The following is a 13,777-nucleotide window of genomic DNA, read 5'->3' as shown; positions in this document are numbered from 1 at the left end:
GATTTTATTTATTTATTTGAGTGAGAGAGAATTCAAGAGGGGGGAGGGGCAGAAGGCGAGGGAAAAGCAGACTGCCTGTTGAACAGGAGGCCCGATCCCACGACTTGATCCCAGGACACCGAGATCATGACCTGAGCAGAAGGCAGATGCTTAACTGACTGAGCCACCCAGGCACTCCAATTTTCTCATTTTAACAGAGAGGAAACCAAGTCTAGCTTGCCATCAACCTATTGGATGCTAAAGCTCTTTTTGAAAATCTTACAAATAAGTCCATCAAAACTTAGCTGGCTTTAACTGTGACAGATAAAATTCTCTTTTCTAGAACCTTCTATAACTTTCAATATCCATTCCAGTTATATCCTAGCGCTTTCTTCTTTCTCATTCTGGAACATCCAGCCGTTTTACTTTAGGACAAAACCACTCTTCTTCCTTAACAAAACGCATCCTGCATACCTCATTCCCCAGGAAATCCCCCCCATTTCACTCAGCCATTCTTTCCCTGGACCTCTCTCCTCCTTTTTCTCTATTGAGAAGAGGGAGCCCTCCCTCAGTGTTCCCTTAAAGCCTCTTCCCAATGGGGCTTCAAGGTGTCTGTGATACTTTCTCCTTCCTGCACCTTCAGCTTCTTCGTAGTGGTTCCTTCCTATCTGCATTGAAATCTGCTCATCTCTGCTCCCCTCGGGCCCTCTCTTGACCAGCCCTTCCTCTCCACCTCCCTGTCTTGAAGGTACTGCCTACCCTTATTACTTCCTTATCTCCCATTCACACCTTAAACCCACTGCCATCAGCAGGCCTCTTCGCCCATCCCTCCACTGGTACAATTCTCTCCAAGGTCACCAAGAGCCTCTCCCCTTGCCACATCCAACCCATACCTTCCAGCCTTGTACCACTCGATTCCACCGTAGCTCTGGACTGTCGCTGGCGTCTCTCTTGGAAGGTGCTTGTTATGGTTTTCCTCCTGTCCTCTGATAGCTCCTAGATGGTGTTCATCTGAGAAAACAGCACTACTCGCTAACCAGGTGCTCATGTCAAAAGCCTACTTTTCATCCTACAGTCTCCCCATCTATATCCACCAAGTCGCCTGTACCACCTTCTAAAAACTTTTTTTTCTAATTGATTCATTCCCCTCTAGGGCCCCTGCCACCATCTTGGCTGAGGCCCCATTTTCCCTCGCCAGGATGAGAACAGCCTCCTACTGATCCCCCTACCTCCAGGCTGGCCTTCCTCCCATCTGCAGCTTACAGAGGGTCAGTGTGCTGTTTCTAAATCTAAAGTACACATCTGAGCTCATCATTCCATGGCTTAAAGTCTCAAAGCCCACTCCTCCCAACTGACCCCCACTGCCTTCCTGTTGAAACCCAGCCTACTTAGCATGGGTGGTATCACTCTTTGTCATTGGACCTTTGCTTATCTTTCCAACCTTATCTGGTGCCAACTCCCCTCCTCAAATCCTGGCATTTGTAACAACATGGATGGAACATAAGGGCCCACTGCCAAGTTAAATAGTCAGAGAAAGGCAAATACTGTATATTCTCACTTTTATGCAGAATCTTAAAAAGTTGAACCCGTAGAAATAGAGAGTAGAATGATGGTTGCCAGGGCTTTGGACGGGGGAAATGGGGACATGGTCAAAAGATACAAACTCCCAACTATAAGACAAATAAGATCTGAGGATCTAATGTGAAGCATTGTGACTGTAATTAACAATACTGTGTTATATATATACTTGAAAGTTTTTAAGCAACTAGGTCTTAAATGCTGTCACCACGCACACACACAAATCGTTAGGCGAGGTAAAAGATATATTAATTAACTGTATTGTGGGAACCATTTTGCAATATATACCTGTAACTAATCATCACATGGTACTCCTTAAACTTACATATGCTATGTGTCAATAATTTCTCAATAAAGCTGAGGAAAAAACAGCAATAAAAAAATTTCTCTTCTCAAACTCTTAGCTCTATATCCGAGCTATTCCCATGTGCTTCCCCAAATTCACCGTACTTTCCTGCTTTTATGATATTTGCATGATTTTCCTGAACGTTTACCTCCATCTTCAATGGTCTAAATCTTATTCACGCTCCATGTCTCTGTCTTCTGTGATTGCCTGTTTACTTGTGTGTCTCTCCTGGACTACAAGATCATTGAGAGCAGGGACCATGCATCGTTCAACGTCTCATTGCCACTGCTTATGCTCAGTAATTATGTGCTTTCAAGAAGGATTTGTTGAATAAATAAGGTTTCCATGAGATTTAGAGCAGGTTTGGTGGGTATGAGGGAGTGGAGAGGGTGGGTGGATGGGAGGAGAAGTTACCCAGGAAAGTTACAGACTTCAAGCTTCAAAGATAGAGTCTGACCACTGCAGAGACCAGGCCAACCAAGTGGTTGCTGAAGTGGAAAGGAAGTGAAGGTCACCAGGGAGGATGATACGAGGGAACTATGATCCAGCATAATAGATGAGTGGCACTAGCGTTGCCCAGGAGAAGTCAGGCACTGGGTGGGGTGGGGAGGAAGCTATGAGTCAGGCTTCAAAGTCCTTTCACAGATGGTGTGATGAAGGCAGGGAGGTGCCTTCATCTTATGGCCCAGCTTCAACGGAGGAGAGGAAAGGAAATGAAAGTGACAAGACGTCTACATAGGGCCATCACTGATTGGTTTTCCTTGAGCATGAGGACCCCACCTTAGGACCCTGAGATCCGTGGATGCCACACAAGAAGTGGGGGAGTGGGAGGTGTGGGGCTCTGCGAAGGGGGTTTCAAGATGAAGGGCAGAGGAATCTCCCAGAAAGAGGTTATGCCTACAAAGAAATATATTAGTAGAAAGGGCTTTCCAGAAGGCTCTATGGAAGGACTGAGAAGGTGTCTCCCAGCACAAATTCAAGCAGTCAAAAACATGACTCCTTCCACCTGGGCTTCAGAATTTGTTACAAATCCTGGCTCCAGAAATTTCTGCTGTCTTGCCTCTGCTGTGGCTTTATCCCAGTTAAGAGATTAATCTGGAATCCCGATCTGACCCTTAAAACAAAGGAATCAAACCCCTGCATATGGGATTATCCACCCCCATGCATTCTTTTATTCTGTGGGAAATTGGGTCCTCAGTTGTTTTTGTGGACTGTCAGTACACTAAAGGCCTCCCTCTCCCTTTGGGACTACAGCGAAAAAGAACTCTTGGCTTTAAAAAAACCCAAAAACCCACACACAAAAAATCGCTGTGGGGGTAAAGTCCTTATTGAACAAAGTTTCAAACTTAGATAAAACTTGCAGTCCACACACTTGAGACTGCAGGGCACCTCCCTTCCACCATGGGTTCCTCCCTTCTACCGTTACCAGAGCAAAGCAAAGAGACAGCTCCAGGAACCAGCCACTCCCCAAGGCCAGGGCTTGCTCTGGATTTCTTGTCGGCTTCTGTCTCTCTGAGCAGAGACAGCCCCTAGACAGTTATGGTTTTTCTAATGAGCTTCTAATATGCTGGCATAAAGTGCCCTTGGTTGGGGTGTACTTTACTTTTAACATTTGCCGTTTTTCGTATCTATTCACTAGCAAGGTTAGTCTAGTTTTCTTTGTGCGTACGTGTATTAAATTAACTGAGGTTTTGGTATCACGGCTATTACCAAAAGTAAGACTAATCAGCGTCCTCCCCATCCCACCCCCAACTTGTTTGAAAGGTAGGATCATGGATCCCACCCTAGGCCAATGGCATCAGTAACCACATTTCGACAAGATCTCCCGGGAATGCACATGGACGTTACAGTTTGAAAAGCTGCCCCAGGCCTTGCATTTACTGGGAACTGCTCCTCACGTAACCTCAGTGCAAGCAAACTGGCTCTCCCACCAGCACCTCCTTCTTTCCAGCTCATCTCCCCTCCTCTGCTGATTCCAATAATCCTTCTGTCCGTCATTCTGTTGATTCTAGCACGTTTATGGGGTCTCTCCTCTACCACTGTCCCCACTCCTCTACCCCACTTTGCTCACTCCCCTCTCATCCGGCTTGGATTCAACAGCTGGTCATTGTCATTATTATATATATACATACCTTGCATATACATACCTCTCCTTCTTTTCCCTTTCTCTCTCCATGGAGTTATCTCACAAAAATAACCCTGGTGGAATCCTACTCCCCACCTTCTTGTGTCTGCACCTGCCCAGCAAAATGTGGCTGGTGAAAACACAGAATAACCCTGCTGACTGATCCTTCTTTACACCTTCTCGTCTTCTCTCAAGTTTCCAACACCTCCTCCCTCTCCACACTCCAACCTGATGACCTTGCTTCCTGTTTCCCTGAGAAAATAGAAGCTCTCAGAAGGACAAGTCTACACGTTCTGGCACCTCGTCCATCCAGCTCCCTGCCTCTATGCCCACACTCTGCCTGCCCTCTGTTACTGTCAGTGAACACCGGCCTTCCTGGTACCCGAGGCAGACCTTCTCTTCTTGCTCACTCAACGACAGCTCTCCAGAAAATGCCACATACCTGCATTATCAACTTTTTCTTTACTACTAAATCATTCCCATTGGCATGCAAATTGGCTTCCATTCTAGAAACAAAACAGAATGAAATAAAACAAAACAAAACAAAAAATCTGTTTTGACCCTACATTCCCCTCCAACTATCACCCTAATTCTCTGCTCCCCTTTAGGGCAAAACTTCATGAAAAAGTTGTCCTGGTCTCTTTCTGGAGCCCCACTCTTTCTAGGTCTCATTCTTTCTAGAGACCACTTCAAACAGGCTTTCCCATCCACCTCTGTTTCAATGATGCTTACCACGGCTTACCACGGCCACTAGTTACCTCTGTGGTGCTGACACCAATGTCCAATCATCAACACTAGCCTTATTTGAACTATTAGCTGCATTTGGTGGCATGAATCCACCCTCCATACCTGGTCTTCCAGCACATGATGCTTTCCTAGGTCTCCCCCTGCCACCCTGGCTCCTTTCCTCAGAATCTTTTGCTGGTTCCTTGTTATCTTCCTGACTGACCTCTCAATATTGGGGGTCTCAGGCTCATCCCCAGCCCTTGCACTTCACGAACATTCAGTCCCTAAATGATCTCATTGAGTCCTGAGATTTAACCTATTCTGCAGACTCCCATAATTCTATCTCCAGCCTGGACCTCTCCCCCAAGCCCCAGACTTCTACATCGGGCTTCCTACTTGGGTGTCTAACAGGCCGCTCCAACTTAATATGGCCCCAGGTGTATTCTTGAGTTCCTCCCTTCCCGTCTGCTTCTGTTTAAATCTTCCTCATTTCACCAACTGTATCTTCCAGTTGCTTGAGAAAACAAAACCAAAAAACTTTAGAAATCAGCAAAAATCTGTCAGCTCTACCTTTTAAATGTATGTAGAACCTGTGACCACTTCTTTACTCTTCCACGGCTACCACCCAGGGCTGAGCCTGTCTTCTCTTGACAGGATTATTTCAAAAGCCTTCTAACCAGTCTCTTGGCCAAACCCTCAGGCCCGTCAGGCTGGTCTTTACAGCCTTTTGAAAGTTCAGCCCATGGCCTTTCTCTGCTGGAAACCCTCCAAATAGCCTCCCATCTCATGCAGAGCAAAAACCAAAGTCCTCGCTTTGTTCTATTTGGCCCCCATTCTCTCCTCCTCTTTCCGCCTCTCCCCTCCCTCAGTGTGCTTGCCTTGTTGGGCTCCCTGATGTCCCATCTCAGGGCCTTCATCCTTGCTGTTCCCTCTGCCTTTCCATACACAAAGCTCACAGCGTGCTTTTCTCATGCAGCGGCTCTGTGTAGGAGCGCTATAAATAACAGTATCTTCCCTTCTCTCCCCTCCTTAGCTTGTGTTGCTTGTCTCCATAGCACCGGAAACCATCCAATGACATATATGTGTTGGTTTATTTGGTGGTTTGTCTCAGAGCAGGGACTGTTTTGTTTTGTTCACTGCCCCGCCGCCTAGAATAGCGGCACACAGTAGATGCTCAAAAACACCCGTTAGATTACAAATTAAAAACAAAGCAACAGAGCGAAACAAGAATATACACGCATGGCATTTCTACGTAGCGGACTCTGCTGTCAGAGCTTTGCGATGCATTATGTCGTTCATCCTCACAAGCCGGGGGTACTGTATTATCATACCGCATGTGCGTGTGTAAAGGAACCCAGGCATAGGGACGGGAAATAATCCATGGAGAACACATAGTAGAGCTGGAGTTTAAATCCAGGCTGTTGAATCGTATTAATCTGGATCATTCCATCACTTTCTGCACTCTCTCTCAGAGGATGCTAAATGAGTTATCTGTCCCTCGCAAGTATCAAAGAATCGATCTCCACAAAGTCGGCCTCTGGCTTTTAGAAAAAATAAAGCTCTGTAAACAGTTGAGGAAGTCGTAGTAGGAAGCGGGTGTGGAATTCCTCCAGGAAGAGTGCTGAGACAGCCGAGAAAGGCTGAGCACCAGCATTTAAGTGGCAGGTGAAAGGAGCCCCGTCCTCGGTCCCCTGCAGCTAAGCCTTTCTCAGCGTCCCCTCCTGCCTCGGCCTAGGTGCGGACTCCGGTGTCCCGAGTCCGCCCGGCCGCTGGGGCGCGCCCGAGGCCGAAGGGGGCGTTGCGGCACCGCCCGACGTCGCGCCCTCGGCGGCTGCGCAGTGCGTACGTCAAAGCCGGGCTCGGGCCGGGAGCGGGGAGCGGCGCGGCCTGGGAGAGACTGATCCACCAGGAGCCGGCGAAGGCGAAGGCGGCGCCTGGTCCCGCAGCAGCAGCCGCAGCCGCAGCCCGAGCGAGTGAGCGCAGCAGTGCGGCGGCCGCCGCGGGAGCCCCTGGGCCGCCGTCCGCCCGCGCAGCCGCCGCCGCCGCCGCGGGAGCCCGTCGCCGGGAGCAGGAGCGGGCGGAAGACAACGGAGGGGCCGAGTGCCCGAGCCGCGCCGCAGGGACCGAGCGAGCAGCCCGAGGCGGCGGCGGCCGAGGACGGGGACGGCGACGACGCGGAGGCGGAGAGGGAGCCGCCCGGCCCAGCCCCGTGAGTGACCCCCGACCCGGCCTTGCTCCCGGCGCGGACGCCCGCCCGGCTTCCGCCTGCCCCCGCTCGTCACCGGCCCTGGGCTGCCTCCATTTTCTCGGGTGGCGGAGGCGGCGGGCCCCCGTGGCCCGCCCTCCCCGCTCGGCTCGCCTCGGCCCGGCCTGGGCCCCTCGCGGAGCCTTCCCTTCCTTGCCCCCGCCGGCGCAGCGGCCAGCGGCCTGCGGCCCGGTCTCTGGGAGCCCGGTGCTCCCCTGCCACCCTTCCGCGGTTGTCTGGCAGGGCTGGCGGGTGGGGGCGTCCGCGGCCGGAGTCGGGTGGGCAGGGAGGTGCGGGCCGGGACAGCTGTCACTCCCACCGCACACGGGCTCTGGCCACCTCGCTCCTGGCCCCTGGTAAACTTCCTGTTATGGGGAGGCAGGCAGCATCTTTTGTGATCTTCATTTGGGGAAAATGCCTAACTGATTTCTGGTTAGGAATTGTGCGGCCGGAGCGTTCCCGAGTTCGGTTGAACCAAGCCTAGCAGCGCTGCACTGCGTGCAGGCGCCGTGGTCGGTCCGCGCCGGAGGGATTCAAAGGTGAACGGGGCCCACGGTCCCCTCCCCCGGGGAGCTTACGCTCTGGTATGGGAGATAAGACCAGTACACAAATAACCTCGATACCAGGAAAGAGGTGATAAGTCCTGTGAAAGAACTACAAAGTGCTAGAAAGGCACCCAGGGATGACCGGACTGATCGATCACTTCCGCCTAGCAGAAATCTGGAAGGCTTCCTGGGCGAGGCGATGGCTAGCTGGGTCTTGAAGGCCAGATGGGGTTTGGGAGAGGACGGATGGGGAAGAGACGTTATGTGGAGGGGCAGCAAACTAGAGGACAAAGATAAAAAGGCATAGTCTAGAAATAGTGGATAATTCAGTTGCCTGTAGCCATGTTGGGGAGTTAAAGGGTAGGCTAAAGAGGTATTGGGGGCCAGATCCTTGAATACTGTAGAGGAGCTGTTTGAGTGGCATTCTAAGGTAAACTTAGAGCTCATTGCTCAGTGACTCATGAGCCCGGAAATGTAAGCTAGGAGATATTAAAGGCGGTCTTGTGAAAGAAAGAGAAGGAGGCCCAGTAAAGAGTTGATATTCTGTGCCTTGAATATAATGCAGTTTGAGACCGATTTTGACAGCTACAAATAAATTCATGTCCAGGCTAAGCAGAGTACCTTTTGCAAAAAGCTTCATTTAGATATCATGCTCTTAAGAGGTAATGGAAAGATGTGTGTAAAATAAGCTCTTCTGCACATAAGGTAATTCTGTTGGTGCGTTTCACTAAAATGCATCAGAACTTCTTCCACGGTGTCTTAGGTAGGTAGCTATACTTTGGAATTACTGAGCTGATCATAACGTCTTTGAAATGGCATTTTGTAAAGCAATCTAATTTGATGATTTTTAAAATCAGATTGCTACTAATGTTCTAGAATGGCAAGTTGGCCATGGAACCTTTTTATAGAAAGGTAAACATTATTTTTAGTTATGAAAATATAGAGTGAGAAGTGAAAATCTAGCTTGATTCTGTACATTTTTTCCCCAAATTACTAGCGGATAATTAGCTTTATTTAAAGTCTAGAGTATGTGATTTGTGGAAGCAGCTTAGAACCCATGTTTCATAAACACTTGTTTGTTTATATGACAAGTGAATGTCAACTTCTTTCAGTTAAAAGAACTTGTAAAATGCAAGAGGTACTGGAAACTTTTTTTAAATTATCTTCTGTAATTTTACCACTTAGATTTGGTTGCTGTTAACATTTTTGCCATATTTCCTTTTCAGTCTTTTTATGCTTATTTTTTCCTTGCATGATGAGATAAAAATTGCATATATCTGTAAATTTTATTAAAATTTTTTTCATTAAGTATCTTTATGTAAAAATATTTTTACCCAAGTAAGGGAAGTCTTAAATGTATTCTTTTTTTCTGATAAGGTTACAATATTAATCTCAGATAACATGCAGTAGTCATGCTTAATAACTGCTACTGTGGGCAGAACTTTTTCTAAAGGTGTCTTGTTTGAAGTATATTTATTATTTGTAGGATTTAGATCCTATTGCTTATTGAAGAAAGGCTTTATTATTTGGGGTGTGTGTTATCATCAGATAGGGAAGATGTCACACATCTCTGCTGAATGAGTGGATGTACTTTTTAAAAAGATTTTCTTATCTGGTGTAATACCTCCCATACACGGTAATATACCTTCCCATCCCACCTTACCCTCACTTGTCCCCAACTCAAAAATAGTCTTTATACTAGGGCTATCTATATAGGTTAACTACTTTTTGATCTTGACATCACAAAGTTTCAGGCTATGTGTAGTTTTTCTGTTGGTATTTCTTTAGTAAAATATAGAATTTGGTGAAATGATTTGCTGCTATAACAAAAGGGACCTTTTTTTTTTTCCATTTCAAGACAGTTGACTTTAGTTCATTAGCATTTCAGACTACAAGTTCTTGCTTAAACCAGTTTTTTTCCCCTTTGGCTTTACGTTCTAAAATGTATTAAGGAGGTCTCTGTTTCTGTTTCTAATGGCATATAAAGTGAGATGCTGAGTTAGATTGCATACATTTTCATAAAGTTAGTATAAAAGAATAGTTAGGAAAGTCTAATGTAGATATGGGCTTTGGCTTTATAATTTGGTTTTATTTGAATCTTTATATTGCAAATGTATATACCACAAAGCATCCTTTATTACTTTTGAATATTTACTAAAGTTTTTTCTTTGATCAACTCTTGTAGTTTACAGATTTCTGTAATTACTGCCTTGCTTTCCCTAGAGTCTTTTCCAGGAGGGATTGATTATCGATCATTCACAGTGTTGCTGTCTGTCATAAAAATACAGACATGAATCCACGTCCACCTGCAGCACACAAAATATAAAATCCAGTATAGGGTAGAATTTCACTTCGGGTAGTGTCTTTTGGTTACCTTTTTGGTGGTGTTTCTATTTTACAAATCCACTTTCTCCTTTTCCATTGCTCCTTTTAATTAGGAATTTTATTTTATGGATGTTGTCTGGTGTTCTAGAAATAGGAATGTGATAGGTGGATTGGTGAGGATAACAGCAAAATGTTGGTAAAACTTTGCTGTGTTATAAAATTGTGGGAAAGAAGATCAAATCTCTAAACCTCTAGGTTTGATTGCTTGAGACTTGTTTTATTATTTCTAAAGGTGTAAAGATCTTGTATTTGTATGAATTCAGATCAAGCCAAGTAGTCTAAAAATTGCATTAACAATTTAGTCATCAGTTTGTAGTTTGGTTTTTACTGGAAAGAAGAATGGTGTTGGGGCCACCCTTAATTACAGAAGGAACTGAGCTGTATGAGAGTTCTTCCTCTGTTGTCTCATCATTCTAATGCAACTGGACCCTAGTCATTGCCTTTATCAGTCCAGAGTATGATGGCAGAGCAAAGTGAGGCAAACATTTCTACTACCAGCAATTGTGGAGTAGACCAGTCTGGCAGTAAATGTTAAATGTTTGTCCCGCTTCTGTTTCTCAGGCCTTTCTTTGATTGTGAGAAGAGTTATTACAGGATGGGTGACAGATGCTAGACTGATAGTGATGAAATGAAGGTTAACAGGTTGTTGCCATTAGCATTTTGTTTTGGGATTTGTGTGTGTGCATGTGTGCGTGTATGTGCAGGTATCATTCTCTACCTTACTGAGCCTCCTGGCTCCACTGTGCTTTTAGAAGGGGTGAGGGGGTGGTAGAATTGTGGTTTGTTAGCAACTGTGATGGTAAGCTGGCAGAGGAAGGAAGAATGGCATGCAGAAAATTGCAAGAGGTCAGTCAGGTGTGAAGTGGCCCCAAAGGAGGGAGGTAAAGACTGTCCTGGCCATTTATGTAGGCAGTGTCCAGCACATACCTGTTCACATGATACAATGTGTCTAACTTGAGATTTTGATACTCAGAGTACAGTGTTGTAGGTTTGGGGTTGCTTGTTTATACGTATAGCCACATTTTCATATGCATGGTTACAAAGACTGAGAAAAATCTACTTAACCAATATTTAGTAGCAGTCTGGTTTTATATGATAATTATTCCTTGTGAACATTATCCAGCAGATCACTTGTTGATGACTAAGGAAGTATGATAATGTTAAAACATCACAACACTTTGATTATTTTGATAAAATGTTCAAGAAACAGGGGCGCCTGGGTGGCACAGCGGTTAAGCGTCTGCCTTCGGCTCAGGGCGTGATCCCAGCGTTATGGGATCGAGCCCCACATCGGGCTCCTCCGCTATGAGCCTGCTTCTTCCTCTCCCACTGCCCCTGCCTGTGTTCCCTCTCTCGCTGGCTGTCTCTATCTCTGTCGAATAAATAAATAAAATCTTTAAAAAAAAAAAGTTCAAGAAACAAAATATACCTTTTGTAGCTTCCTCTTAAGTTGCTACTTTATAACTTTGTCTAATGAACTGTAGCTTGGTCTCATACAAGGTACTGTGAACATGTTACTCATGGTTCTTTCCCTCCACAGTGGATTATGTATCAGCTGTATTTGGGCACAAAGAAGAAATAGCATGAATACATTTCTTTTTACATGTCTGTAGTTAAGGCCCACTCTGGGATTTATTGAATTCTGAGAGGTAGTATTACTAGTGCTTAAAAGCACTAGCAGACTCCCTGCAGCCAGACTCCCTGGGTTGGTGCACCCTCACTTGTCCTGTGGGCGCTATAACTTTAGGCAAGTTCCTCCACTTCACTGTGACATACACCGTATCTGAGAAAACTGTAGGGGATTAAATTAGTTACTACATCTAAAGTGCTCAGAGCAGGGCCTGGCACATACCAAGTGCTGGACATAGTAAGTTTTGTGATGGTGCTGATGCCAGACTGTTTCAGGGGAGAAAAAAGGTGAGAATTCTAGAGACCCTCTGGTTGGAATGGTTCTTTCTGCACAGACCCACCATTACTAGAGCAGTGAGTGAGGAACCTTGAGCTGTAACTGGTGGGGCTTTCTTCGAAGTAGAGTCACCTGCTCAGGGTCGTATGACTTATTAGCCATGGGACTGATCCTAGAGCCTGCCCCTCTTCATTCTTTATCTAGTTTGCTTGAAAGAAATTAAGTTTTATACTTTATGCAGTAATTCTTTTTTGAACCTTTACACTAACATTTACAAAGATTGTTTTCACATATTAAATGCTCTTTGGCGCATAATCCTTTTTTAAAGGTGTTTATTCATCTTTATTATTGTGATGTAGCCGGCAAGTTTCTTAGGGGTTGTTGTATGAAGTTAAAGGTTGAAATAGACAAAGAACCAAAATAGACTGAAAGGGAAAATTACCATTTGAGTACCATGGAGTGTTGGACAGACCTCTAAGTTAGGTAGTATTGTCCTCTAGCATCATTCCAGATGGGAAATGAAAGTGAAGGGCCTTGTCCCAAGGTCACACAGGCATTGCACAGTTGAGCTGAGATTTGAACCCAGATTTGCCTCACTTCAAAATGTGTTCTCCCTGGATTACGGCATTAAGTTTTATTTTGCTTTATAGGGTCTTGATTTTTTGCTGACCATTTTTGATTCAGTACTTCAGAACTAAGCTTTGTAAATAAAGCTTAATGAGGATTTTAATAGATTTCCAGACAGTAACCACGTTATAGGACAAAATGAGATGGTTTGTTCTACACGCCTGGTGGTTTAGAGTCGTAATTTGATTAGTAGTTTCTAGTTTTAGTTAGCCCAGTGGGTAGTGTTTATTTTTCATAGTAGTCTTGTAGAGAAGATGGGAGGCCTTTGTTACAGTGGGCAACACAGAAGCCTGGGAATTGGAAGGCCTAGGCTGGGTCCTGACTCAGTGACTAATCATTTCACTCTAGGCAAGTCACTCCACCTCTTTGGGCTTCAGTCATGCCATTTTTATGCTAAGGGGACCAGACTGAAAATCCCTGGCCTTTTTTGCTCTTATTTTCAGTGATCCTGTGTGTAGACTTTCTGACTTGTCTTTTTTCCCCTTGTACTAGGTATCTCTCCTTTTGCCGGTGGCCTTTAAGTCCATTTCTTTATGAGGGCTTTATGGCATGTAACCATGCTTTAACAACTGTTCTCTTCTGGTTGGCCAGGTGCCTGGTCTTAGTTCACAGTGTGGTAGCTCTCTGCTTCAGGTAATGTAACAGCACAATATGTATTTTCAAATTTTCTACTTTTGTACTTAGTAATAAATGGTTAAGAACTAAATGTTATCTGCTTGCAAAGTACAAGCTTAGGAAGTCAAGTTAATGATTAACAAATCGTCAAGCTTTACATCAAATTTCATTGTCAGCTTCTAAGTATATATGCTGTGAAGTTCTGAGAACTCTATGTTTTGGGAAAAGGAAAAATAGTACCAAAGGCAACAAGAGTAGAAAAGTGAAAAGGACCAAAATGTAGAATCAGATTTGAGGATGTGAAGAACATGCTTCAGGTAGTATTCTTTGGCTGTAATTGATACTGATCGTCTAATAAGGGTGGTATGCTGGTTTGGATTATAGGATCGTTTCCAGCCCGGGGTTCTTTTTTTTTTTTTTTTAAAGATTTTATTTATTTATCTGACAGAGATAGAGACAGCCAGCGAGAGGGGGAACACAAGCAGGGGGAGTAGGAGAGGAAGAAGCAGGCTCATAGCGGAGGAGCCTGATGTGGGGCTCGATCCCATAACGCCGGGATCACGCCCTGAGCCGAAGGCAGACGCTTAACCGCTGTGCCACCCAGGCGCCCCCCAGCCCAGGGTTCTATCACCGATAAGAGATGGCAGCTATTTGCCACCCCTGAGTGTTCATAACTCCTAAATATCTATTATGGATTAAT

General features: G+C 45.4%; 1 protein-coding gene and 1 long non-coding RNA gene across 2 annotated transcripts in view; one reads left to right on the top strand and one right to left on the bottom strand.

Moving 5' to 3' along the window:
* Positions 1–32: 32 nt before the first annotated feature.
* LOC103662687 lies at positions 33–4,523 on the bottom strand. Its single transcript, XR_568539.2, has 4 exons — positions 4,471–4,523; positions 4,051–4,140; positions 873–990; positions 33–131 (listed from the first exon to the last, which is right to left on the bottom strand). It is a non-coding gene; the product is annotated as an uncharacterized LOC103662687 (long non-coding RNA).
* Positions 4,524–6,833: 2,310 nt separating this feature from the next.
* Positions 6,834–13,777, top strand: part of CAB39 (calcium binding protein 39) — an 86,826-nt gene continuing 79,882 nt past the window's right edge. Inside the window, exon 1 of the mRNA XM_040639229.1 lies at positions 6,834–6,963. The gene's annotated coding sequence lies outside the window, so the exon portion shown is untranslated. The remainder of the gene's footprint in view (positions 6,964–13,777) is intronic.

Source organism: Ursus maritimus, unplaced genomic scaffold, assembly GCF_017311325.1.
Source record: "Ursus maritimus isolate PB19 unplaced genomic scaffold, ASM1731132v1 scaffold_1, whole genome shotgun sequence".
Classification (NCBI taxonomy): Eukaryota; Metazoa; Chordata; class Mammalia; order Carnivora; family Ursidae; genus Ursus; species Ursus maritimus.
The sequence above is the reverse complement of the archived record's forward strand: the minus strand, read 5'-3'. Positions and strand labels throughout refer to the sequence as shown.